We start from the raw sequence: 27,504 nt of genomic DNA, 5'->3' as shown, positions 1-27,504 counted from the left end.
CTGCAACATCCTCCAGCATGACCGGTTTGGCGGTGTGTCAGTCATGGTGTGGGGTGGTATTTCTTTGGGGGGCCGCACAGCCCTCCATGTGCTCGCCAGAGGTAGCCTGACTGCTGTAATTTTTATCATAGGTACACTTCAACTGAGAGAGACGGAATCTAAAACAAAAATCCAGCAAATCACATTGTATGATTTTTAAGTAATTAATTAGCATTTTATTGCATGACATAAGTATTTGATACATCAGAAAAGCAGAACTTAATATTTGGTACAGAAATTTTTGTTTGCAATTACAGAGATCATACGTTTCCTGTAGTTCTTGACCAGGTTTGCACACACTGCAGCAGGGATTTTGGCCCACTCCTCCATACAGACCTTCTCCAGATCCTTCAGGTTTCGGGGCTGTCACTGGGCAATAGGGACTTTCAGCTCCCTCCAATGATTTTCTATTGGGTTCAGGTCTGGAGACTGGCTAGGTCACTCCAGTACCTTGAGATGCTTCTTACGGAGCCACTTCTTATTTGCCCTGGCTGTGTGTTTCGGCTCATTGTCGTGCTGGAAGACCCAGCCATGACCCATCTTCAATGCTCTTACTGAGGGAAGGAGGTTGTTGGCCAAGATCTTGCGATACATGGCCCCATCCATCTTCCCCTCAATACGGTGCAGTCGTCCTGTCCCCTTTGCAGAAAAGCATCCCCAAAGAATGATGTTTCTACCTCCATGCTTCACGGTTGGGATGGTGTTCTTGAGGTTGTACTCATCCTTCTTCCTCCAAAACACGGCGAGTGGAGTTTAGACCAAAAAGCTCTATTTTTGTCTCATCAGACCACATGACCTTCTCCCATTCCTCCACTGGATCATCCAGATGGTCATTGGCAAACTTCAGACGGGCCTGGACATGCGCTGGCTTGAGCAGGGGGACCTTGCGTGCGCTGCAGGATTTTAATCCATGACGGCGTAGTGTTGCTAATGGTTTTCTTTGAGACTGTGGTCCCAGCTCTCTTCAGGTCATTGACCAGGTCCTGCCATGTAGTTCTGGGCTGATCCCTCACCTTCCTCATGATCATTGATGCCCCACGAGGTGAGATCTTGCATGGAGCCCCAGACCGAGGGTGATTGACCATCATCTTGAACTTCCATTTTCTAATAATTGCGCCAACAGTTGTTGCCTTCTCACAAAGCTGCTTGCCTATTGTCCTGTAACCCATCCCAGCCTTGTGCAGGTCTACAATTTTATCACACAGCTCTCTGGTCTTGGCCATTGTGGAGAGGTTGGAGTCTGTTTGGGTGAGTGTGTGGACAGGTGTCTTTTATACAGGTAACGAGTTCAAACAGGTGCAGTTAATACAGGTAATGAGTGGAGAACAGGGGGGGATTCTTAAAGAAAAACTAACAGGTCTGTGAGAGCCGGAATTCTTACTGGTTGGTAGGTGATCAAATACTTAAGTCATGCAATAAAATGCTAATGAATTACTTAAAAATTATACAATGTGATTTTCTGGATTTTGTTTTAGATTCTGTCTCTCACAGTTGAAGTGTACCTATGATAAACATTACAGACCTCTACATGCTTTGTAAGTCGGAAAACCTTCAAAATCGGCAGTGTATCAAATACTTGTTCTCCCCACTGTATATGTACAGTACCAGTCAAAAGTTTGGACACACCTTCTCATTTACGGTTTTTTCTTTAATAGTACTATTTTTTACATTGTAGAAAATAGTGCAGACCTCAAAACTATGAAATAACACATACAGAATCATGTAGTAACCAAAAAAAGTGTTGAACAAATCAAAATAGATTTTAGATTTTAGATTCTTCAAAGTAACCACCCTTCACCTTGATGACAGCTTTGCACACTCTTGGCATTCTCTTAACCAGCTTCACCTGGAATGCTTTTCCAACAGCCAACCAGCTTGAAGGAGTTCCCACATATGCTGAGCACTTGTTAGCTGCTTTTCCTTCACTCTGTGGTCCAACTCATCCCAAACCATCTCAATTGGGTTGAGGTTGGGTGATTGTGGAACCCCGGTCATCTTATGCAGCACTCCATCACTCTCTCCCTTACATTCCTGGAGGTGTGTTTTGGGTCTTTGTCCTGTTGAAAAACAAATGATAGTCCCACTAAGGGAAAACCAGATGGGATAGCGTATCGCTGCAGAATGCTGTGGTAGGCTTGCTGGTTAAGTGTGCCTTGAATTCTAAATAAATCCCTGAAAGTGTCAACAGCAAAGCACCCCTACACCATCCCACCTCCTCCTCCATGCTTCACGGTGGGAACCACACATGCGGAGATCATCCTTTCACCTACTCTGCGTCTCACAAAGACACGGCGGTTCGAACCAAAACTCAGACCCAAGGACAAATTTCCACGAGACTTGCTTGTACTCGTGTTTCTTGCCCAAACAAGTCTCTTCTTCTTATTGGTGTCCTTTAGTAGTGGTTTCTATGCACCAATTCGACCATGAAGGCCTGATCACGCAGTGTCCTCTGAACAGTTGATGTTGAGATGCGTCTGCTACTTGAAACCTGTGGAAGGATTTATTTGGGCTGCAATCTGAAGTGCAAATATTTGTAATGAACTTTTCTCCTCTGCAGCAGAGGTACCTGGTCTTCCTATCCTGTGGTGGTCCTCATGAGAATCAGTTTCATCATAGTTTATGGTTTTTGCGACTGCACTTGAAGAAACTTTCAAAGTTCTTGAAATGTTCCGCATTGACTGACCTTCACGCTCTTGTGCAATGATTGACTGTCATTTCGCTTGCTTATTTGAGCTGTTCTTGCCATAATATGGACCTTGTCTTGTACCAAATAGGGCTAACTTCTGTATACCACCCTACCTTGTCACAACACAACTGATTGGCTCAATCGCATTAAGAAGGACAGAAATTCCAGAAATGAACTTTTAACATAGTTAATTAAAGGTTAAATAAATAAATTACTAAAATAAAACAAGTCACACCTGTTCATTTAAATGTATTCCAGGTGACTACCTCATGAAGCTGGTTGACAGAATGCCAAGAGTGTAAAGTTGTCATCAAGGCAAAGGGTGGCTACTTTGAAGAATCTCAAATATAAAAATATATTTTGATTTGTTCAACACTTTTTGCTTACTACATGATTCCATATGCATTTTTCATAGTTTTGAGGTCTTCACTATTATTCTACAATGTAGAAAATAGTACAAATAAAGAAAAACCTTGAATGAGGAGGTGTGTCCAAACTTTTGACTGGTACTGTATATGTGAAAAAATGCATTTTTTTCTAACTCAAAGCTGGAACTATGAATTCTGACAAAAAACATACATATTTAAATATTTTATCAAGTTAAAAATAAAGAGCCTGACAAATTACAAGAAGAGAAGCTAGTTACATTTTCTGTTCTGTTAATAAATTGGCTATTAATTGTATGTAAATCACATGGTAAAATATAATAGACTACTGTATTTTGAAATGTAATTTGTTTTTCACATAGTGGTTTTATTGGTTAGAAAGTCACTTCACACTAGCCTATACACAATTGATGAATGGATTAAATTAATTAACGAATAGACTAACATAAAATATAAATATAATGACTTTTGGACGACGTGATGATCACACAGGAAGTAATAGCAAAACAGCCAACGAAAATGCGTGTGACCTCCGTAATCGCGGAGATGTGTTTATCGCGAGACAGCGACCTTTCCTTTTTCCTTTCCACTCTGAGTCTAAGATGGTAGGTACAGATTCTGAAAACATCGTTAATGCTCCGACTTGATAATCTAAGTCCATCCTCACTTTTACAGTAGCACAACTCAACAATTTCCATTTAAATATTTGCCTTGATGTCTTTGGTTTGAATTCCGAATGGTATTGACATACTATTTGGCGTTTTAGCGATACGGTTCAGTCCTTCACTACCGGGGTTTAGCGTCACAGTAGCTAGCTTGCTACCTGGTATTTTCACTAATTACTGAAAGACTATGTGTAATTATTTAGACAAGATAATGGTACTGCTGTTCGAGTAGGAAATGTCGGTAACTTTTGTATCTTCGTTTTGAGGTTTTCCATGTCCGAATGTATCGGATATCTGACTAGGTTGATGGCCCTAAATGAAAACGTGCTATTTGACCAGTGTTGCGGAACTATGTTACTCCACTGTCTCACTAGTTAGCGGCTGTGTATGAGACTGCAACGTTATGCTAAACGATATGCCGCCAAATTCAAGTTTGCATGAATTATTTGTGTGCTGTTTTAGGTATGAGTTACACAGACCACGTCTACTAACGTTACAATCGTTTGAGGCCTAGCCATAAAGCATAGGGTTCAGAAGCATGCAAAGGTATTTTCCTGGCACAGTGATCAGAAGTGTCATTAACACTGTAACTAATGATTTGGTTTCAATTGATCAGTGCGCGAATGGCAAGTTTGTATGTGTTTACCTGCACCATCTATTCGCAGGAGTTGACATCCGACACAACAAGGACCGTAAGGTGCACTGAAAGGGATTTCTCCAAGAGTCAGGATATCTACCTGAGGCTCCTGGTCAAGGTAAGTGTCACAACCTTTATACATTGATTCAAGCAACATTAAGACATTGTCATGTAAATAAGTAGTCCGACAACTAAGTTGTTGATTTTCCCATCGTAATGTTATATACTTTTTTTTGGTTCATTGTAAAATCTATGTACACATAGGTCAGAGTAACCCTTTGTTAACATTTTACATTGAGTAGTCAATATTTCTTCTACTTAATAAATGTTTATGTTCTCTTCCCACAGCTGTACAGATTCCTGGGTCCGTCGCTCCACTGCTCCTCTTCAACAAGGTGGTCCTCAGGAGGCTCTTCATGAGCAGGACCCACAGGCCTCCGATATCAGTGTCCCGCATGGTGAGTTACATCTGTCCCTGCTGTGTTTTTAACCTGCTACAGAATCAAATTGCTACAGAATCAAATTGCTACAATCAACAAAATTGAATGGCAGTAACGCTCACAGATTCAAATATTTAAGAGGGCAACAGTACAAGTGGGAGGACAACTTCAGCTGGTACTCCTGCTTATGCCTGTTGCGCTACAATGCTTTATTGGTGCTTTTGATACTTCCTTCGCTCAAACGGTCTAGTTATGATTCTTTGACCTTTGACTCCTATGTCGTTAATATACCTTCTGATGATTTGGTACCTTGAGTGAGTTGAGATCTTTCCACCCTCTCATGTGACTTCTTGAACATGTCCCATTTTTGGGTGGCAGGTAGCCTAGCGATTTTAGAGCATTGGGCCAGTAACCGAAAGGTCGCTGGTTCCAACCTACCAGTGAAAAACTCTGTCATGCCCTTATTGCTCCTGTGTCTGCTAAATTACTTAAATGTAATGGCCCAGTTTCCTAAATGCATTTTAAGACTACTCATTGTTGAGCTTGTACAAGCTCAGCGAAGTTTCCCAAAAACCATCGTTACTAAAATTGGACTTGAAACCGCCATTATTTACTGAGTGTTCGCTGTTAAGTGCTTCTTTGCCCATCTGCGTCACTTTATACACAAGATCTCCGCTAAACATGGAATCAAGATGTTTCTGACCGCAGATAACTTCAGAACAAAGTTGACTACAAATACGAAGTTGCAAAAATGTCTTTATTGTTACAAAATGAGCAAAGGATAATAATAAATAAAAAAATCTTGCAATGGAAACCGAGATGACCGCATTAAAACAGGCTAAGGGGGATATAAGTGGTATCACTGAGTGGTCATGACTTCAAAACCAACTTATACTCTATCATACTTACACTGTCAAATCCCCCAGCTGTACGATACCAAGGGTCCTACAGCTCTAATAGGGATGACGTTAAGAGATTGACAGTTCCCACCTTTTAGCGCTATAGGGACGAGCAGAGGTGATAAAGGACATACTCCCTGGGCTACTGTTCCTTATGTCCCTCTGTACCCCTTCACCCTCTCAGTACTGGTTTAAAGAGATGTGTAGTTTATTTTCTGGCTTATTGTGGAAAGATAAAGAACAATCATTAACCATTCACTGTCCATGTCAAGAAGCAAGGGTGGATTAGCTGTTCCTGTTTATTTGTATTACTTTGTCTTGTGACAGTAATTTGATCTCTGTATCATCATTATGGTATTACCCAGAGTGCTACTGTAAGATAAGCCACTTGAGTTTGTAAACCACAGTGCTTCAGCATGAGTCATGGATTTGTTGACTATGGAAAGAGTGTCATCGGCCCTCCAGGGACTATGACAACGGGCTGTGACCTAGCGGGACCATTTATATGTAAATCAAAGAGCCTTGCCTAATATATTAATACTCTGTATGTGTTTGAACTGTACACCCCCACCCCCCCAGGCTTGAGTCTAACCGGGTCACACAGGATAAGATTAAACACATATAAAACATATGCCTATTTCAGTCAGCTAAATTGATTTGATGTTCAATTAGTTATATTTTTTATAGTTGTAGGCTTTTGTCAATATTTCACATGTAACATGTGCAATGATGACAAATCTTATTTGGTGCATTATTATTGGATTAGACAAAACTGCCTAAATATTTGTAGTCAACGGTAATATCTCTCTAGGTTCTGATCTGTCGTCAGTATGATTTGAATGGAGAAAGTTGATCTGAGAGCTGCGCTGCCTTTCTCTTCGTCTGACTGTATTGAGGCAGCTCCAACCATGCACTTGTGAACGTTTCCGCAGTGTTGTGTTTTTGGGAAGCTCTTGTTACATATTCGCCAGTTTGTAGGAACGATGCATCAATTAACCCCGTTAGCCTAAGTTCCATTGCTATTGAGAAACCGGGACAATGTCCTTCCAGGTTTATTGATATGAATACATAGCAAAGTGAAAGCATCTTAGTATTTATCTTTACTGTGTGGCGGTTGTCCCTCGTCTGAACTATTTGACGCCCTCTTCAGATCCGTAAGATGAAACTGCCTGGTCGTGAGAACCGAACTCGCAGTTGTCGTGGGAACCGGGTCACTGATGATGTCAGAATTCAGGATATCCCCAAGCTCAAGGTAAAGGTTGTTTTAACTTACTGGATGCCTGTTTAGGTCAGGCTTTTGCTCCAGCACTAACACCTGGTTTAACCTGGGGTGTATTTATTTGGGAAACTGTTTAAGAGCAAAACTAGCATTTCTATTGGACAAATTCAGGTAGGTCCCTCCGTTGCCTTTTGCTTCCGTTTTAAGAAACGTTTTGCAATAATCGGTGGAGTAAATACACCCCTGACTATTTTAATCTGGTGTTGGGCTACAACAAAAGCCTTCACGCCCTGTAACTAGGTAGCTCTTCTGGACTAGTGTTAGACTACTTCACTGAAAATTAATTAAGTGTTAACACGAGTTGCTAAACGTGCTCTGTTCTCCCTTCCCTTAGGTGTGCGCTCTGAAGGTGACTGACGGTGCTCGCCGCAGGATCCTGAAGGCGGAGGTCAGGTCATGACCTTGACCAGCTGGCTCTGGCTGCCCCCAAAGGACAGGGCACCGTGCTGCTGTCAGGTAAGAACACTGCTAGTTTGAACGATGTTCAAATTTAAAGTTATGCTGGGAATATTCTGTTGTACCTTTACTCTACAGTCCTGTTACTGTTATCACCGCCACAGTCGGATTACGGCTAAACCCTGCCTGTTTCTAAAATGTCTCTTAAACCTAACCTTAACCACACTGCTAACCTAAATCTGCCTAAATTAAGGCCAAAAAGCTAATTTTGTGTTCCTTCATTTTTACATCATAGGCAATTTTGGCTTTGTGGCTATTAAGTAGTGACAGTCCTGTTACTCTGGTCTGAAACTCACTTGTTTTCCTTCTTTCAGGACCCCGTAAGGGCAGAGAGGTGTACAGGCATTTTGGAAAAGCCTGTGGAACCCCCCACAGTCACACCAAGTGAGTATTGTACCCCTTTCTTGAGATTGCTGCTCTCCTAGGGTTTAATTCAATATCTATCAACTTAGAGAATGTTTTCCAAATGGTTTGACAAGTTCGTTCCAGTTTGGTTTTCACTGAAAATCAAATGTTTTTAAACGGAGGACACTTTGTGAATATTGAGAACTTCGATAAGATGTTTTGTTAGTACAGGGGCTTGTTGTGGAGAGCCCTACTTTAGAATGAGGATATTAGGTGTGCATTGTGCAGAGAAGGACAACCATGTTTCTCTTGTCATGTAGAAACAATTGTCAGTTTGTCTGCAGTGTTCTAATCTATATGTTGCACCTCACTGAATTAGCACCTGAGCCCAGTGTTAAAAAAACGGCAATTGAATTAATTGTTAGAATGTAATATTTCAAAACTGGTAAATGAGTTTTGGGTCCTCTGTATAGGGATTTGGATTTTGTAATCCAATCTGACCTTTAATCATCAGGAAGATTTGTTTTTGCGTTTTTCAAAACTCAAAAGGCAGTGATTAGGGTTGTATTAGATGGCGATCCTCCTGATCCCACTGGAAGGGTGCATTCGGGGTGGGTTTATAAAGGTGGAAGGCACTACAACCAAGATATGTCAATATAACTAAGGTGAGGAGGTTTAAAATACTCTTACATCTGAATTAATTTGACTGCAGTATAGGTACTGAATGTGGCAATTTTGTTTGTATTGAGAAGTGTCAAATACAGGGATGATTTCAAAGAAGGTCATCCACGTGAATCATGTAGATCTGAACTAAATTGGGGGGTACTTAGCCGTGATGGTGAGAGCGGTGTGCAGACAGTGATTGTCCTTCTATTATGTTGGATTAATGAATCTTTTCATTTCGCTTGTAAGAACAAGGGCACAGGCCAGTCTGACTAAGCTTTGCGGTCAGGTAGACTGAGAGAGACAGCCATAAAGGGAAAAGGAGCACAGTCACACGTGCAACTTTACATCGTTGAACACCACAAGTAACAAAAATGTCGTTGTGTTTTTGGGCCCTCACCAGTTTGCATCCCTGCAAGTAAATGCATGTACCTTTTTTGATTCCGTGTTTAATCGTCACCTACAGGGGTTGCAGGTGTAATTGCAGGGTACAGTGAAAATGTTACGATATAAATACAAATACCACTATATACATTAGTTTACTCCTCTCGGGTTCCCTATGACAGTTTAGTGGTAGTGCCATAACCTGTCCAGTAGATGGCGAGGTGTAGGTAGGCCTGTTCAAAGCACTAGACATCTGGATTAAGTGATCTTGATGTTGTGGCCTCTTGATCTGAATGATCCATCTGATTTTATTTTTTGAAAACGTCCAGATTGATCTTGAATTGCAAAACGGAGAATTCCAGAATCTGGATCATTCTGATCCAAATAAAACGTTTTTGGTGTAGAACAATTTGTTGAACTCAATGTTTGTTTACAAAATATTAAAAATGTATGCGCCTGAGATCCACTAGATTCACTTTCTCCAACCCAGTTATATTATATCAGTGATTACTTGAAGGAACGGAGAAGGAAAAATGTGTAATTTAAATGCATCAGGCCTAGCTGTATTTTGCTAGTTTTGTCCCCAGACTATAGCTTTGCTTTACATTAAGTTGAAGGACTGGCAGATTTGCATTATCTGCAGAATCTAGGAAGTGGTTTGAAACACTTATAAACACTGAATTAATGGCGTATCTCTTCTCTCCCTCAGGCCCTACATTCGCTCCAAGGGCAGGAAGTTTGAACGTGCTCGTGGGCGCAGATCCAGCCGTGGATACAAGGCCTAAAGTCTTTTTTGTTTTCCCTGGAATCTGATACAAATAAAGAGCGATATAAAATGAATCGATGTCTCTGTCCATTTGTTTTTTTTCAGAGCTTTATTGCGCTTGCATAGTACATTTACATAGTAAATGTCTAGTACTTCACTCTAGACATTTTCTTGTGCAAACCTGAAGGACAACTTGAATCAAGCTACTATTTCTATTCACTCCTAGGACCAGTTTTATAACATTTAGTACTATTAATACAATTGTTTTTCAATGCCTTGTGCAATATTTTTTTATTTAGATAGGTGATGAGTGCATTGGAAGCATGGACAGTCTAGCCTAGACCGTATTGACTAGACTGATGACAAGACTGGACTATCTGTGGCCTCCACAATGCGGTGCACTGGCGCCGTTAACTATTGGAGAATGTCGGTAGGTCCGGAATGTCTTTCCTTATCAGGATTGGACTTCCTCCCCGCCGCTCAAACTATCCAGTCCACCCGTGTTTCATACACGCTTCCTGGAGGATAACCACAGCCGTCTTACGGAGCAAGCAAGCCGGGGAGGTAGAATGAGGTAATTTGAGTTCAGTCTATACAGTTGGATTAATATTTACACGGTTATTTTACCAATTGAGTATTAAGTAGCTATCTCAAGCTAGCTTGTCAGCATATTGTTGCTAACTGACGTTAGTGAAATGACATTGTTTAGCTAGCTAATGACAAAATGATGGCCAGCCGGATAGCGCCTCGCTGCTAACGTTAGATATTGTGGCTAGACCGAGTTTTTAGCCAGGATAAACAACCAGTTGCGTTTATAACGTTCTACCTAGCCAATACATCATTTTCACCACAGCATTGTTGACTAGCATGCTATCCACTACTGTAACAAGTTGGGATATCTCATATTGTCTAGCTTGCTGCTAACCCCAATTGAACGTTAACTGCTTTGTATACTGTATTCCCTGGCGATGGCTACTGTAGCTACCAGTCAACACAACATGGGTAACTATAACATTTTGAAACGTCAGAAGTAGCTAGCTAACTTATCAGCTAGCTTGCAATAGTTACGCACAGACTGCTGAGCAATGATTATTAACTGTAGTTAACACTTGTCATTTGCTAACGTTAGATCGCTACGAAACTAGTAGCTCGATGGCTTCATTCTAAGCCAACGTTATTTGTCAGTCGCTCTATCATACTAGCTAGCCACTTGAGAAAGGATCACACATTTCTAAACAATGTTGTGTGCAAGACTGCCAAATGGATCCTAAATGTTCCGAGCACGGTCATAGTAAAACCAAATTAGAGCGGCGATACCCGCTACCCTGCAAATGCACCAAGGTACCCGCACGAGCAAATGCACCAAGTATTTTTCTTTAATCAGAGGCTGCATATCTGCCAAGTCTTGATTGTGTCAGCACCTTAGATACAAGTTATAGACTGAACATAACAATTAATACTTAAAGGAAGTCTCTTATGGGTCAGTTTTGTTATGTAGTCTATGATGACTGAATCTGAATGATAGACACTTAATGCAATGTTTTCCAGGCTTCATGTTAACCAACACATTGCGTTTTCAGGCCATAGTATTTCACTAGTAACAATGTAAAGAACCAATTGGTGATGACTGAGTAAACAATATTTGAAGTTCGCTACGAGTTATGCCTGCCGAAGCCAGTCCTGGGCAAGAATCTGTCTAGTAGGCTAATCCGTCAATAAATCATACTTCCACTGGTTACAAATTGTGAAAGAGAGTAAGTAGACTCAAGACTGTCTGGACAAACGCCATCCGTCGATGTGTCCACCAAACTCTGTTAATTTCATTAGGCATACGTGGTAATAAACCAGTGCTCATTTACCCAAATGAAGTCGTCGCATCAGTGAGCACAGATGTCAGGAACGTGTGATTCTAAATCAGCGTGGTTTAGCCATCATGACTTCAAGGAATCCTGGACATGGGGATAATGCATGCACACAGATTGCCTAATCCAGTTTGAACCACAATCTCTCACGAGTTTGCTGCCCTGCTTTCACTTCTGCAACTGGCCAAAGAGTCACTCACCTTTTGGAACAATATAAAACTGTATCGGACTGTGAAACACGCATACACACCACTCAACTTAGAAGCAGGACATGTGGAGAGAGGACATGGTGAGGGAGCCTGTCTCAGTCACTCGGCTGGATTGTTGGAATGGTTGATTTGAAAGTAATTTCCTCGTTTTCTACTGTTCTATTGTTTTCATAATGACTGCATTACAAGGTGCTACTGCACATGTCAACGAAACATAAAGGTACTTTTGGGTGGAGTGACATTGATACTAGAGCTGGGACGATAAACCGAAAATTATCGTCACCAATCACTTACTGCAGGCATTTTACTGATATTGTTCATCACGATAAGTACTAGCCTATACTAGAGAAATGTGGAGTTTAAATTGAAATAAGTTTGCTAATATGGGTGATTATATGGCTAATATTCATGATTGTTAATGGGACAATTGATGGCTACAACAAACTATTAGTACTAGTTTTAAAAATACATTTTGATTGATACTAGTCACTTCCTTTATGCTTCTTCAGCACTTGAATATATAGACTGAGTACTTTCTGCTGGAACACATTGGAAGCTAATGGATTACTAATACCAGTGTTTCTCTCTAGGTATACTTATCTATGTGAAGGAACATGAACATGGACCCTTGAACTCAAGAAATGACCCCCCCCCCCCCCGGCACAATCTAGTAACATTTTTGAGTTTTTATCTGTTTTCTTTGGTTTTCCATCTGTCTTTTGATGGAAAACAACTGATTATGTGGCATTTTTCATTCAGATGACACTTAGAATTGGACATGGACCGCGTTGCTATCTCACTACTGTAAAGCCTGCTTGTCTCTTGAAGAGTGATATTTAAATTCTACCTTGACACACCTTTCTCCTGCCTCCACATATCTCTCATTTCTGTGGAAGATCGGGACGTTTGACGTCAGCACTTAATACGCAATATTCCACTGCAATCTAGTGCTAATTAAATTGCTATAGCCTCCTTGCAAGACCAAGGTGTGTTCATTTTTGTCTGATTCATAGTTTTAAGATTTGTTGTATTTTATGTTATTTAAACTCTTGTTTGACATGTAGCCGTTATTTCTAAGCTGCACTTTATTGATAAATATCAAGATAATTTCAAACTGTAATTTAAGCATATCTTTGAGTTATGTATATTTTTTTAAATCTTTAGGAGTATATATATTCTGTTTTAATTTTAAACTGGAAAAGTATATCGTTTTTGTTTACAAGCCTCATCTGTCTATCATTCCGAAATTGACAAATCTAGAATCTGATAGCATTTAAGGACAAGGCAGACATAATCTGGAATTGACAGATCTAAGATCTATCCTTGTCTTCGGCATTTGCATTGTGAAGGCTGGTGTTTTCCATTGTTTTTATCTGTTCCTCTGTTGACACACTAAGGAGAAGAATCTCCATCTGAAGGCCAGTGGAATCGTACAATACTTCTTTGAGTGCAGATGGATTTCACACGTCAAACTCAGAGGTGCTTTTGTGGCGTTGCCTTTGCAATTCAAGCACTGAAGTGGAAGAATGATTTTAAGGAAGTTTCAGGGATAAATAACTTGTGTTTTAGTTTTTAAGACAGACTGACAGGTCTATAGTTATATTTTGGTCATCCCAGCAGATCCTAAGGAGAGGTGCTTCCATTTGATTCTCCTTTAAGGTGGCCATCAGTGGCCAAATGAACTGACATGTATCACTACCTGAATTTAAACAGACTTATTCCATCCAACAAACTGCCAACTGCATGAAACACTCACACACCGTCCACCTGTCAGGAAACAGACCTTACCTACCCTAAACCTGAGGGTTGGAAGTCCGCTCCCCGTCAAGCCCCCCACACTAAGGATGCGTTCCCCAGAGCCCCCCATCCCATCCCCAGCTGAGGCGCTACTCCACTGCCAGTTCGGGGGCTGGGCAACGGGCAGCAGCTGCAACAACAGCTGCCCCAACAGCCCTGGAGGTCCTGGGGGTCTGTCATCCCATTCTCCCTCCCCCAGCCCCTCTCCTGCCTCCAGCTATGCCTTGACCCTCACCCCCTCCCACATCCACGTCCAGCGCCTGGCCCCCCGCACTGGTAAAGAGGCACGTCTAATACTACCCCTGTCAGAGCTGGCAGGGTGCAGCTGTCCCCGCGCCCCTGCTCCCCCCTTGCTGGTTCTATACTGGTATCCCCCGGGGAAGCGGAGGAAGGGGGTGTCCAGGAGGAGGCAGGTGAGGGTGTACCTGGCTGAGGCCAGGGTGGAGGCTGAGAGGTGGTCCACTGCTATACAATGTCTGCTCAGGGGAGTCGCCATCACTGCTGACACGGGTGAGTGTGTGTTCCACTAACACAGCTACAATCAGTTATCTTGTCTGTTTGTATGCTATGTTACAGTCCAGGCACAATATGTGTAGGGTCTGAGGTTGTTGTAACATCCCAGTTGTTGGAATCAGTCTGATGTTATTCTAATGCCCATCATAAAGACTGGCACAGTGTCACCGTGAGAGAGAATGAAGCTAAATCAGCACTCGTTATGGCGTTTGGCGTCGACTACTTCCTATCCTGTGTACAGACTTTAACTGTGCCTTCATTAACTTTATGAGCACCATTCACTCCATAAAGTTTGTTTCCATTACTGGGAGCGTTTATGTTAGTTATTGTTAACTGGAGTCATACTGGGTGATCTGAGGTCCTTTTGATGTAGGAGGCCAGAGGATACAAGGGAATATAGGCCTAGGCTACTGTATGAATACCATACCATGCATGTTCTAACAGATACAGGCTAGTTCAGTTCATTTCTGACCATGCTAGATATAGGCTACTGCATAATGGCTGTAGGAAACTGTATAATGGCCATGTGATAAGGAATGAATGGATATAGGCCAATGCTATTGTACTGCATGTACGTACATACATACAGCATGCTATGTTCAGTCAGGAGACCTGACTATTAAAAGGCTAAAGTATTGTTTAAGGGTTCATTCATGTATGTGAACAAACATGTTATTTAATCTTTCTTGGCTGTGTGTGTGTGTGTGTGTGTGTGTGTGTGTGTGTGTGTGTGTGTGTGTGTGTGTGGGCTAGGTTATCCCTTTAACACTTAATTTCCTCTACTTTCTCTGTCTCTGCTCTTATCTTTCCTGCACACACGGTCTGTATCATTCAGCGTCTAACCAACACAGCATCCCTCCCTCCCTTCCAACTAACTCCCACCCCTCACCAAGACAAGCTCCCTCCCTTCCAACTAACTCCCACCCCTCACCAAGACAGCCTCCCTTCCTTCCAACTAACTCCCACCCCTCACCAAGACAAGCTCCCACAATTCCAACTAACTCCCACCCCTCACCAAGACAGCCTCCCTCCCTTCCAACTAACTCCCACCCCTCACCAACACAGCCTCCCTCCCTTCCAACTAACTCCCACCCCTCACCAAGACAAGCTCCCTCCCTTCCAACTAACTCCCACCCTCACCAAGACAAGCTCCCTCCCTTCCAACTAACTCCCACCCTCACCAAGACAAGCTCCCTCCCTTCCAACTAACTCCCACCCTCACCAAGACGAGCTCCCTCCCTTCCAACTAACTCCCACCCCTCACCAAGACAAGCTCCCTCCTTCCAACTAACTCCCACCCCTCACCAAGACAGCCTCCCTTCCTTCCAACTAACTCCCACCCCTCACCAAGACAGCCTCCCTCCCTTCCAACTAACTCCCACCCCTCACCAACACTGCCTCCCTCCCTTCCAACTAACTCCCACCCCTCACCAACACAGCCTCCCTCCCTTCCAACTAACTCCCACCCCTCACCAACACAGCCTCCCTCCCTTCCCACTAACTCCCACCCCTCACCCACACTGCCTCCCTCCCTTCCCCCTAACTCCCCCCCCTCCCCAACACTGCCTCCCTCCCTTCCCACTAACTCCCACCCCTCACTCACCAACATCTATTATCCATTTCAACATTCCCTTTTCTTCCAATTGTTTTGACTCTCCCTCGCTCATTATCTCTCTCTCTTGTCTCCTTCCTCTCTCCCAAACACTCCTCTTTTCTCACTGTCTCTGTGCATTAGTCTACACCCTCAGTGTCTGTCTGTGCATCCTCCCCCCATAGTCTTTCATCCTTGCTGTCTTTACACATTTTTCAGTCTCCTCTCCTCCTCCTGTCTCCTCTCATCCATCTATCTACCCTCTGTCCTCTTTTGTTTTGTACCCCCCCCCCCTTCCTTCCTGCTGTCTGCATTTCTTTATCTTCCTCTTTCCTCCCTCTTTCTCCTTTCCCAGTTACTACCCCTTTCTCTCTCTCTCTCTCTCTCTCTGTCTCTCTCTCTCTCTGTCTCTCTGTCTCTCTGTCTCTCTCTCCTCTCTCTGTCTCTCTCTCCTCTCTCTCTCTCTCTCTCTCTCTCTCTCTCTCTCTCTCTCTCTCCCCCTGCTCTATTCATCACACACACGTCTAACTGTCTCCACTCTGTTTGTCTGTAACTCTATCTCCTCTCTTATCTCTCTCTCCTTATCTCTCTAACTCCTTGTACTCTGTCTAGTCTGTTTCTCTCCCCTGCAGTGTGAATTAGACAACCTCCTAGCTGCTGGTTCTGCTTCTATAATGGCTTTAGTCAGAGATGTGTGCAGTTAGTGTTTGGTCCACTTCAACCCTATACAGTAGGTGCTGCTGTGTAGATAGGGCTCTGCTTGTTATTACCAGGTGTTTTGTGGAAGACTAAACACTGAAGTGTTCAGTTAAGTACCTTGTTTCCTGTCCTGGTCCTTGAGGGCCTTTTCATTCTTCAAGATTGAATTATGAAGAGCCATTAGTCAAATGGAATCATTATTACTTATCTGGTCAGAGATAGTCCATTTACATTTAAGTCATTTAGCAGACGCTCTTATCCAGAGCGACTTACAAATTGGTGCATTCACCTTATGACATCCAGTGGAACAGCCACTTTACAATAGTGCATCTAAATATTTTAAGGGGGGTGAGAAGGATTACTTTATCCTATCCTAGGTATTCCTTAAAGAGGTGGGGTTTCAGGTGTCTCCGGAAGGTGGTGATTGACTCCGCTGTCCTGGCGTCGTGAGGGAGTTTGTTCCACCATTGGGGGGCCAGAGCAGCGAACAGTTTTGACTGGGCTGAGCGGGAACTGTACTTCCTCAGTGGTAGGGAGGCGAGCAGGCCAGAGGTGGATGAACGCAGTGCCCTTGTTTGGGTGTAGGGCCTGATCAGAGCCTGGAGGTACTGAGGTGCCGTTCCCCTCACAGCTCCGTAGGCAAGCACCATGGTCTTGTAGCGGATGCGAGCTTCAACTGGAAGCCAGTGGAGAGAGCGGAGGAGCGGGGTGACGTGAGAGAACTTGGGAAGGTTGAACACCAGACGGGCTGCGGCGTTCTGGATGAGTTGTAGGGGTTTAATGGCACAGGCAGGGAGCCCAGCCAACAGCGAGTTGCAGTAATCCAGATGGGAGATGACAAGTGCCTGGATTAGGACCTGCGCCGCTTCCTGTGTGAGGCAGGGTCGTACTCTGCGGATGTTGTAGAGCATGAACCTACAGGAACGGGCCACCGCCTTGATGTTAGTTGAGAACGACAGGGTGTTGTCCAGGATCACGCCAAGGTTCTTAGCGCTCTGGGAGGCGGACACAATGGAGTTGTCAACCGTGATGGCGAGATCATGGAACGGGCAGTCCTTCCCGGGAGGAAGAGCAGCTCCGTCTTGCCGAGGGTTCAGCTTGAGGTGGTGAACCGTCATCCACACTGATATGTCTGCCAGACATGCAGAGATGCGATTAGCCACCTGGTCATCAGAAGGGGGAAAGGAGAAGATTAATTGTGTGTCGTCAGCATAGCAATGATAGGAGAGACCATGTGAGGTTATGACAGAGCCAAGTGACTTGGTGTATAGCGAGCATAGGAGAGGGCCTAGAACAGAGCCCTGGGGGACACCAGTGGTGAGAGCGCGTGGTGAGGAGACAGATTCTCGCCACGCCACCTGGTAGGAGCGACCTGTCAGGTAGGACGCAATCCAAGCGTGGGCCGCGCCGGAGATGCCCAACTCGGAGAGGGTGGAGAGGAGGATCTGATGGTTCACAGTATCGAAGGCAGCCGATAGGTCTAGAAGGATGAGAGCAGAGGAGAGAGAGTTAGCTTTAGCAGTGCGGAGCGCCTCCGTGATACAGAGAAGAGCAGTCTCAGTTGAATGACTAGTCTTGAAACCTGACTGATTTGGATCAAGAAGGTCATTCTGAGAGAGATGGCGGGAGAGCTGGCCAAGGACGGCACGTTCAAGAGTTTTGGAGAGAAAAGAAAGAAGGGATACTGGTCTGTAGTTGTTGACATCGGAGGGATCGAGTGTAGGTTTTTTCAGAAGGGGTGCAACTCTCGCTCTCTTGAAGACGGAAGGGACGTAGCCAGCGGTCAGGGATGAGTTGATGAGCGAGGTGAGGTAAAGGAGAAGGTCTCCGGAAATGGTCTGGAGAAGAGAGGAGGGGATAGGGTCAAGCGGGCAGGTTGTTGGGCGGCCGGCCGTCACAAGACGCGAGATTTCATCTGGAGAGAGAGGGGAGAAAGAGGTCAGAGCACAGGGTAGGGCAGTGTGAGCAGAACCAGCGGTGTCGTTTGACTTAGCAAACGAGGATCGGATGTCGTCGACCTTCTTTTCAAAATGGTTGACGAAGTCATCTGCAGAGAGGGAGGAGGGGGAGGAGGATTCAGGAGGGAGGAGAAGGTGGCAAAGAGCTTCCTAGGGTTAGAGGCAGATGCTTGGAATTTAGAGTGGTAGAAAGTGGCTTTAGCAGCAGAGACAGAAGAGGAAAATGTAGAGAGGAGGGAGTGAAAGGATGCCAGGTCCGCAGGGAGGCGAGTTTTCCTCCATTTCCGCTCGGCTGCCCGGAGCCCTGTTCTGTGAGCTCGCAATGAGTCGTCGAGCCACGGAGCGGGAGGGGAGGACCGAGCCGGCCTGGAGGATAGGGGACATAGAGAGTCAAAGGATGCAGAAAGGGAGGAGAGGAGGGTTGAGGAGGCAGAATCAGGAGATAGGTTGGAGAAGGTTTGAGCAGAGGGAAGAGATGATAGGATGGAAGAGGAGAGAGTAGCGGGGGGGAGAGAGAGCGAAGGTTGGGACGGCGCGATACCATCCGAGTAGGGGCAGTGTGGGAAGTGTTGGATGAGAGCGAGAGGGAAAAGGATACAAGGTAGTGGTCGGAGACTTGGAGGGGAGTTGCAATGAGGTTAGTGGAAGAACAGCATCTAGTAAAGATGAGGTCGAGCGTATTGCCTGCCTTGTGAGTAGGGGGGGAAGGTGAGAGGGTGAGGTCAAAAGATGAGATGAAAGAGGTTTGCCTTGTCACAGATACACTCAAGGTCTAAGGGTGGGAAACACTGTGCTTTATGGCAGGGTTTCCCAAACTCGGTCCTCCCCAAATAATCAAAGCTTGATGTTGAGGTAGTTATTTGAATCAGCTGTGTAGTGCTGGGACAAAACTAAAACATGCACCCGGGGGGGTCCCAGGACTGAGTTTGGGAAACCCTGCTTTATGGCATCACGTACGTTTGTTGTTCTCTTGTACACTGTGAGGACGAAGCCTCGTATTTTTGATAGAACAATCAATCAATTTGTTTCTAATGATTGGCTGCTATCCCTCAGAAATTGGCAAACGCCTACTGCCCCGTCCCCGAAGGCTGCTGCTATTGGTGAACCCCTTCAGTGGGAGAGGCCAGGCTATGCAGTGGTGTCAGACACACATCCTGCCAATGATCAGAGAGGCTAACATCAGCTACAACCTGATACAGACAGGTAACACACACCGTCACGTCAGCTCTGCAACCTGATACAGACAGGTAACACACACAGTAACATCAGCTCTACAACCTGATACAGACAGGTAACACACACCGTAATGCCAGCTACAACCTGATACAGACAGGTAACACACACCGTAACGTCAGCTCTGCAACCTGATACAGACAGGTAACACACACGTAACGTCAGCTCTGCAACCTGATACAGACAGGTAACACACACCGTAACGTCAGCTCTGCAACCTGATACGGACCGGTAACACAGACCGTAACGTCAGCTACAACCTGATACAGACAGGTAACACACTGTAATGTCAGCTACAACCTGATACAGACAGGTAACACACACCGTAACATCAGCTACAACCTGATACAGACCGGTAACACACACCGTTATGTCAGCTACAACCTGATACAGACAGGTAACACACACCGCGTCAGCTACAACCTAATACAGGCAGGTAACACACACCGTCAAGGCAGCTCTGCAACTTGATACAAACAGGTAACACACACCGTAACATCAGCTACAACCTAATACAGGCAGGTAACACACACCGTAACATCAGCTACAACCTAATACAGGCAGGTAACACACACCGTAACATCAGCTACAACCTGATACAGGCAGGTAACACACACCGTAACATCAGCTACAACCTGATACAGGCAGGTAACACACACCGTAACGTCAGCTACAACTTGATACAAACAGGTAACACACACCGTAACATCAGCTACAACCTGATACAGGCAGGTAACACACACCGTAACATCAGCTACAACCTGATACAGGCAGGTAACACACACCGTAACGTCAGCTACAACTTGATACAAACAGGTAACACACACCGTAACATCAGCTACAACCTAATACAGGCAGGTAACACACACCGTAACGTCAGCTACAACCTAATACAGGCAGGTAACACACACCGTAACATCAGCTACAACCTAATACAGGCAGGTAACACACACCGTAACATCAGCTACAACCTGATACAGGCAGGTAACACACACCGTAACATCAGCTACAACCTGATAGACAGGTAACACACACCGTAACATCAGCTACAACCTGATAGACAGGTAACACACACCGTAACATCAGCTACAACCTGATAGACAGGTAAAACACACCGTAACATCAGCTCTGCAACCTCAGTCGTTAACCGGTATCACACACACACGGGTACAACCTCCTAACAACACGTCTCCTTTTCTTCTCAGAGCGACAGAACCATGCCAGAGAGTTGATCAAAGAGATCTCCCTGCCACAGTGGGACGGCATCATCATCGTCTCTGGAGATGGCCTGCTGCACGAGGTGTGTGGGGGGGTGTGTGTGTGTGTATGTGGGGGGGTGTGTGTGTGTGTGTGTGTCTGTCTGACTCTGCTCTGCTATTCTCTCTCCAGGTGATCAATGGTTTGATGGAGCGTCCAGACTGGGAACTAGCAATAAAGACACCTGTAGGTATCCTTCCCTGTGGCTCTGGAAATGCCCTGGCTGGCTCCATCAACCACCATGCGGGGTGGGTCACACACACACATCCAACCAGCTATGTGATACATGTGATGACTTGACCAGAGATATGAGACTGATTCAAACATAAACATGCAATATTTTAGAATTTCTTGTTCGATCAATGGTGAGAATGCTGGAGATACTAGTAGAAGCATTGAAATGAATGAATAGGTTATTCCAGTTCAGAGTTCTGGTCCCATGGTGTGTCTGGATTGAATTAATAATTTACCTCAGCCTCAAATTCATTCCTCCACCACTTGATACATTTCTCAATGCTCACACACACACCCACAGTAGTTTTCATTGGAAATAAAAAGATGTGCAGTCTAATTAGCATTGGGATGATATGATTCTATCGAATATTGGGATGTTTGACATTGCCTAATATGTGAAGTCCAAGATGGTAGGTATATTGTGAAGTCCAAGATGGTAGGTATATTGTGAAGTCAAGATGGTAGCTATATCGTGAAGTCAAGATGGTAGCTATATCGTGAAGTCCAAGATGGTAGCTATATCGTGAAGTCCAAGATGGTAGCTATATCGTGAAGTCCAAGATGGTAGCTATATCGTGAAGTCCAAGATGGTAGCTATATCGGGAAGTCCAAGATGGTAGCTATATCGTGAAGTCCAAGATGGTAGCTATATCGTGAAGTCCAAGATGGTAGCTATATCGTGAAGTCCAAGATGGTAGCTATATCGTGACGTCCAAGATGGTAGCTATATCGTGAAGTCCAAGATGGTAGCTATATCGTGAAGTCCAAGATGGTAGCTATATCGGGAAGTCCAAGATGGTAGCTATATCGGGATGTGCAAGACTTCTGTATTTGAACTTTAAAAATCGAACAGTGCAGTCTTATAAGTTAGGCTGCAACGATATGGTGAAAATGAAGTCTAAATAAATGAATTTTTTGCCTTGCTAAGATTATTTCATGAGAATGTGACTAGAAAATCATATATAAGGACAAAACTTGCACAATCTGGAATTATTTAGTCAATATTGGTGGCTCCCGAGTGGTTCGATTCCAGGCTGTATCACAACCGGCTGTGATCGGAAGTCCCATAGGGCGGTGCACAATAGCCCAGCGTCGTCCGGGTTGGGAGGATTTGTCCAGGGTAGACTGTCATTCTAAATAAGAATTTGTTCTTAACTGACTTGACAAATTTTTTGAATTAACCTTTATTTAACTAGGCAAGTCAGTTAAGAACAAATTCTTATTTACAATGATGGCCTACCAGGGAACAGTGGGTTAACTGCCTTGTTCAGGGGCAGAACGACAGACTTTTACCTTGTCAGCTCGGGGATTCGATCCAGCCATTAATGGCCCAACACTCTAACCACTAGGCTACCTGCCGCCCCAAAAGTTAAAGGTTAAATAAAAAAAGGAAATAAAATAATAAAGTCGCCAAACGATCATATCGGATATCACAATATTTGGAATAGCATATCGTAGAAGAGGTCTCCCCAAATATCACCCAACCTTAATTCTAATCACGGTCAACCTTTAGACTTCAGTTTCTTGATGTACAGCCCATTTGCCTTATTAAAGTACTGTAGACTTTAGCATCTTCAACTAATCCTTATGCCTCTCATATTGTTTTATCAGCTGTTTCAACGAATCATGGAGACTGATAGAGATAGTCTCTCTTCACTCCCTCCCTCTTTCTCCTACCCCCACTATTCCCTCCCTCTATGTCCTGTTATTTCTAGAGTTCTCTCCTTTATCTCTGGAAGACACGTCAATAAATGAGTCCAGTCAATATAGTTCAGTCTGTTCTTTCATCTCTCTCCTTCCTATCTCTTGTGTTTTCTTTACGATGGTTTGTTTGGCCACCAACATAACATTCACTGATTGTGTGTGTCATTAACATTGTTTACTTATATTACACAGTATTAATTTCCTCTCTCACCTTTCCTCTCTGTATTTTCCATTCCTCTCCCTCTCCACATTCTCACCCTTTCTCCATTCTCCTCAATCCACTGTTTCCCTTGTACTTTTCTCTTCATCCCAGTTATGACATGTGCCTTCGGGAGCCTCTCCTCCTCAACTGCTGTTTTCAGCTCTGCCGTGGCGGAGTCAAGCCCATGGATTTGGTCTCTGTGACAACCAGCCCCGCCCCTTCTCAAAGGGGCTGCCGGGTCTTCCCAGAAGGATGTTCTCCTTCCTGTCTGTGGCCTGGGGGCTTTGTGTCTGACGTGGACATCGAGAGTGAGAGGTGTGTGTGTTTAAGTTCATGGCGTGGCTGCGGTGCCGAGTTCTCTAGAGTCCCGATAGCTAGCTTCTGCACAAGCTTCTGCACATGGATTCTCTATTTTACTGCTCCCTCTGCTGACACAGCTTATCAAACACAAGCAGTACACTGAAGGGGAGTTTTTTTTTTCATCATCATTGCAAACATTGGCTAAGCAGGAGGCAGTCAACGTAGTAGTTGAATGGTCGGCTGCCCAGAAGTGGAACAGGCTACTCAGGCAAATTTCAGTCATTGTCAAATCGTGCAGTACTTGCATGATCATTGAGAAGCAAAATTACAGTATGTGATTTGTGGTTTAAATGCAGATTGTTTTTGCCCCAGTACAATGTGTAGACAGTTTCCTACATGTGCTACTGTAATATCCTTAGTTACAAGAGACAAAGTTGTAGCCTACATTAGCATACTATATATATATTTTTATTTTATTTTTTGTAATGTTGGTTCAAATAGCTGTAGGTTTTATATCAGCTGTTCAGAAATTTGAGGCAGAGATGTAGACTGTCATTTCTATCAAAAAGGTTGATAGGAAGGGTTCAGAAGAGGCTAAGTAAAGTGAGAAATGTGAAGGGAGGTGGATGTGTGTAAACTAACACATGGGCAGAACGTGATTTTTTTTTTTTTTCACCTTTATTTAACCAGGTAGGCTAGTTGAGAACACCTTTATTTAACCAGGTAGGCTAGTTGAGAACACCTTTATTTAACCAGGTAGGCTAGTTGAGAACAAGTTCTCATTTACAACTGCGACCTGGCCAAGATAAAGCATAGCAGTGTGAACAGACAACACAGAGTTACACATGGAGTAAACAATTAACAAGTCAATAACACAGTAGAGAAAAAAAGGGGAGTCTATATACAATGTGTGCAAAAGGCATGAGGAGGTAGGCGAATAATTACAATATTGCAGATTAACACTGGGGTGATAAATGATCAGATGATCATGTACAGGTAGAGATATTGGTGTGCAAAAGAGCAGAAAAGTAAATAAATAAAAACTGGGGATGAGGTAGGTGAAAATGGGTGGGCTATTTACCAATAGATTATGTACAGCTGCAGCGACGGTTAGCTGCTCAGATAGCAGATGTTTGAAGTTGGTGAGGGAGATAAAATTCTCCAACTTCAGCGATTTTTGCAATTCGTTCCAGTCACAGGCAGCAGAGTACTGGAACGAAAGGCGGCCGAATGAGGTGTTGGCTTTAGGGATGATCAATGAGATACACCTGCTGGAGCGCGTGCTACGGATGGGTGTTGCCATCGTGACCAGTGAGCTGAGATAAGGCGGAGCTTTGCCTAGCATGGCCTTGTAGATGACCTGGAGCCAGTGGGTCTGGCGACGAATATGTAGAGAGGGCCAGCCGACTAGAGCATACAAGCCGCAGTGGTGGGTAGTATAAGGTGCTTTAGTGACAAACGGATGGCACTGTGATAAACTGCATCCAGTTTGCTGAGAAGAGTGTTGGAAGCAATTTTGTAGATGACATCGCCGAAGTCGAGGATCGGTAGGATAGTCAGTTTTACTAGGGTAAGCTTGGCAGCGTGAGTGACGGAGGCTTTGTTGCGGAATAGAAAGCCAACTCTTGATTTGATTTTCGATTGGAGATTCTTTAACTCTGGGGAAGAGGCTTCCAGGGTGACGGGACAGGGCGCTTGCCTTCGGTCACTCATCCTTAAATTAAGTACATGCAATCTTTCACTGTACCTCCTTGATCACTTTTATTCCTAATGAATAAGTAATGTGTTATGTTCTCTGTTGTTGCCCTGGTAACTAAATGGTGTGATGTTGCAGGTACCGGGTCTGGGGTCGGCACGGTTCACCCTGGGCACTCTGGTCCGCCTGGCCTCCCTGCGCTCCTATAAGGGCCGTCTGTCCTACCTGCCCCCTCCATAGTCGCCACATCCCCAGACGACATCCCTCCGCCCTGCGCAGACCCCTGTCCCGCAGCATCACTGAGGGCCTGGAGGGCTTCTGCCACACCCCATCCAACGCACCAGCTCTGACATGGGCCTCAGCGAACAGAGGAGTCTGAGGAGGGTAGACACGGAGAGGGAGAGAGAGATGGAGAGGCAGAGGGAGAGGAGGAGGGAGAGGGCCAGGGGAGGGGGAACGGGGGTGGTCAGGGCGAGTAGCTTGGCAGAGGATAGAGAGAGAGAGATGGAGGGAGAGGTGGGGAGGTCAGGGACAAGTTCGGAGAGATCTGGGACGAGTTTGGAGTCAAACGAAAGGGAAGATTGCAGGATGGGAAGGGAGGATGGGGTGACAGGGAACACGGAAGAAAGGCCAGATGAGGAAAGAGAAGACGGAACGATGGAGCAGGACTCAGGGGTGATAGAGGATATAGAGGAGAGAGTGAGGAATGGGGAAGGCAGCAGCAGCTCAATGGATGGAGTGATGGAAGCGAAGGAGGTTGGAGAGGGGTACGGGGTGGACATGGGGCGAGAGGCCAACGAGGACCCAGAGGGGTGTTACTCGTACCCTGACAACCTCCAGCAGACCAGACTGGCTCTAAGGAAGAACTCTGCCCCTTCCAGCCAGATAGCTAACGCCTTCTTTAGCCAACCCCTCAGCCAGGAGGCTGACCCCGTGTCTGGAGCCTCGTACAGGGCAGAAGAGATGGATCTGAACGGAACATACTTCCAGAAAGAAGCTTACCCACTGGACATCGCCCGGGAGAGAGCCCTCACCATATCCTCTCCCTTCAGACACTCTCCATTTTCCTTCAAGCCCAAATCTCTGGACCAGAACGCATCCCGCCCCAGACCCCTATCCCTCCTCCACCACCCCCACTCCAACTCCCTACCCCCTAAACTCCCATCCCTGTCCCTCTCCCTCTCTCCCCACGCCCCCTTCCTCCCCGTCCTGCGCCTCCCTCACTCCTCTTCCTACCTCGTTCCGCGCCCCAACACACCCAACTCTACTTCCCCTTCCCCGTCTCTCCAGTCCCCCTCCTTTACCTTTGACATTGCAGAACCTGCTGGACCCCTCAAGAACCGCCCCCCCGTCTCACTCCCTTTCAACCCCCAGGGGATGACCTCCTGCCCCCTTGGACCAGGCCCTGCCGACCCGGGACTGGGTGACAATAGAGGGGGACTTTGTGCTTGTGCTGGCCATCTACCAGTCCCATCTCGGGGCAGACCTCCACGCCGCCCCCCAAGCCAGGTTTGACGATGGGCTGATCCACCTGACGTTTGTGCGGGCAGGGATCTCCAGAGCCACCCTGCTCCGTCTGTTCCTGGCCATGGAGAGGGGGGCACACCTGTCTCTCAGCTCCCCCTATGTGAGCCACGTCCCAGCCAGGGCCTTCAGGCTGCAGCCCCTCTCCCCACGAGGAACACTCACTGTGGACGGGGAACTGGTGCCATACGGCCCGCTGCAGGCACAGGTAGAGAGAGCGATGGAGTGGGAGAAAGTGGAGTGGGAGGGCTGGAGGGAGTGTGTAAAGTGTATGTACACTGAAGATAAAAGCAGTTGCTAAGATTTTAAAACTGATTTCAAAAATCTTTTCACTAACAATCCCAGCTCGTAAGTGCATGTAAATCCACTCCACATCTATAGTACTGAACTGGTGTATTGTCTTTGGTACGATGTTACCCTCTGTATTCTGCCTGTATTATATTAACCCCTTGATGATGGCCTATCACTTCAGTGCAACAAAAGCTGTTAGACTTTTCTCTGGTATATTAATAACCACATTATACACTTCTAATACCTATATTTAGTTCCCTTCTCTAAAGTATTATACTAATCATTCTATCGGTTTGTCTCCCTCAGGTCCATCCCTCTATGTCCCGGCTCATTGTCGGCGACTCTGGAGTGAAGATCACCCGATTCTGACAAGGGATTGGCTGACCAGATCAGCTGATACGGCGCTCTCTCCAACTATATAATCTCTGTTGCCATCTACGTTCACAGAGAAAGGGGAGAAAAAAAGCCTCAGAGACTGAAAATAGACCGACTCATTTCTGGGGTTTAATGGAAGGGATCACCTGCTGAGCAGAGCGGTGCAGGACGCAAGCCGAGGGATTAATAGAGAATTTTAAAAACGGATGAAAACAAGCTTTGTTGCACAGCTGTTGGATTACACTCCGTTTATCCTGAGAAGCCTGTACCTGCATAGCCATGGGAGCAAAATAGGGGGGGACATGTTGAATGTGTATGGGGGAGTGTGTATTCGGTGCATGTGTGTGGTGTATACATTCTAGTATGCACAAATGGCATGCAGAGATGCACATTTCCTGACCTTGCCTTACAGAG

At 45.1% G+C, this 27,504-nt stretch overlaps 2 pseudogenes; both read left to right on the top strand.

Moving 5' to 3' along the window:
* Positions 1–4,011: 4,011 nt before the first annotated feature.
* LOC135567160 (large ribosomal subunit protein eL18-like) lies at positions 4,012–9,719 on the top strand (annotated as a pseudogene).
* Positions 9,720–12,361: 2,642 nt separating this feature from the next.
* LOC135567158 (sphingosine kinase 2-like) lies at positions 12,362–27,246 on the top strand (annotated as a pseudogene).
* The last annotated feature ends 258 nt before the right edge of the window (positions 27,247–27,504 follow it).

This window comes from Oncorhynchus nerka, unplaced genomic scaffold, assembly GCF_034236695.1.
Source record: "Oncorhynchus nerka isolate Pitt River unplaced genomic scaffold, Oner_Uvic_2.0 unplaced_scaffold_2492, whole genome shotgun sequence".
Classification (NCBI taxonomy): domain Eukaryota; kingdom Metazoa; phylum Chordata; class Actinopteri; order Salmoniformes; family Salmonidae; genus Oncorhynchus; species Oncorhynchus nerka.
This window is presented reverse-complemented; position numbering and strand designations above follow the sequence as displayed.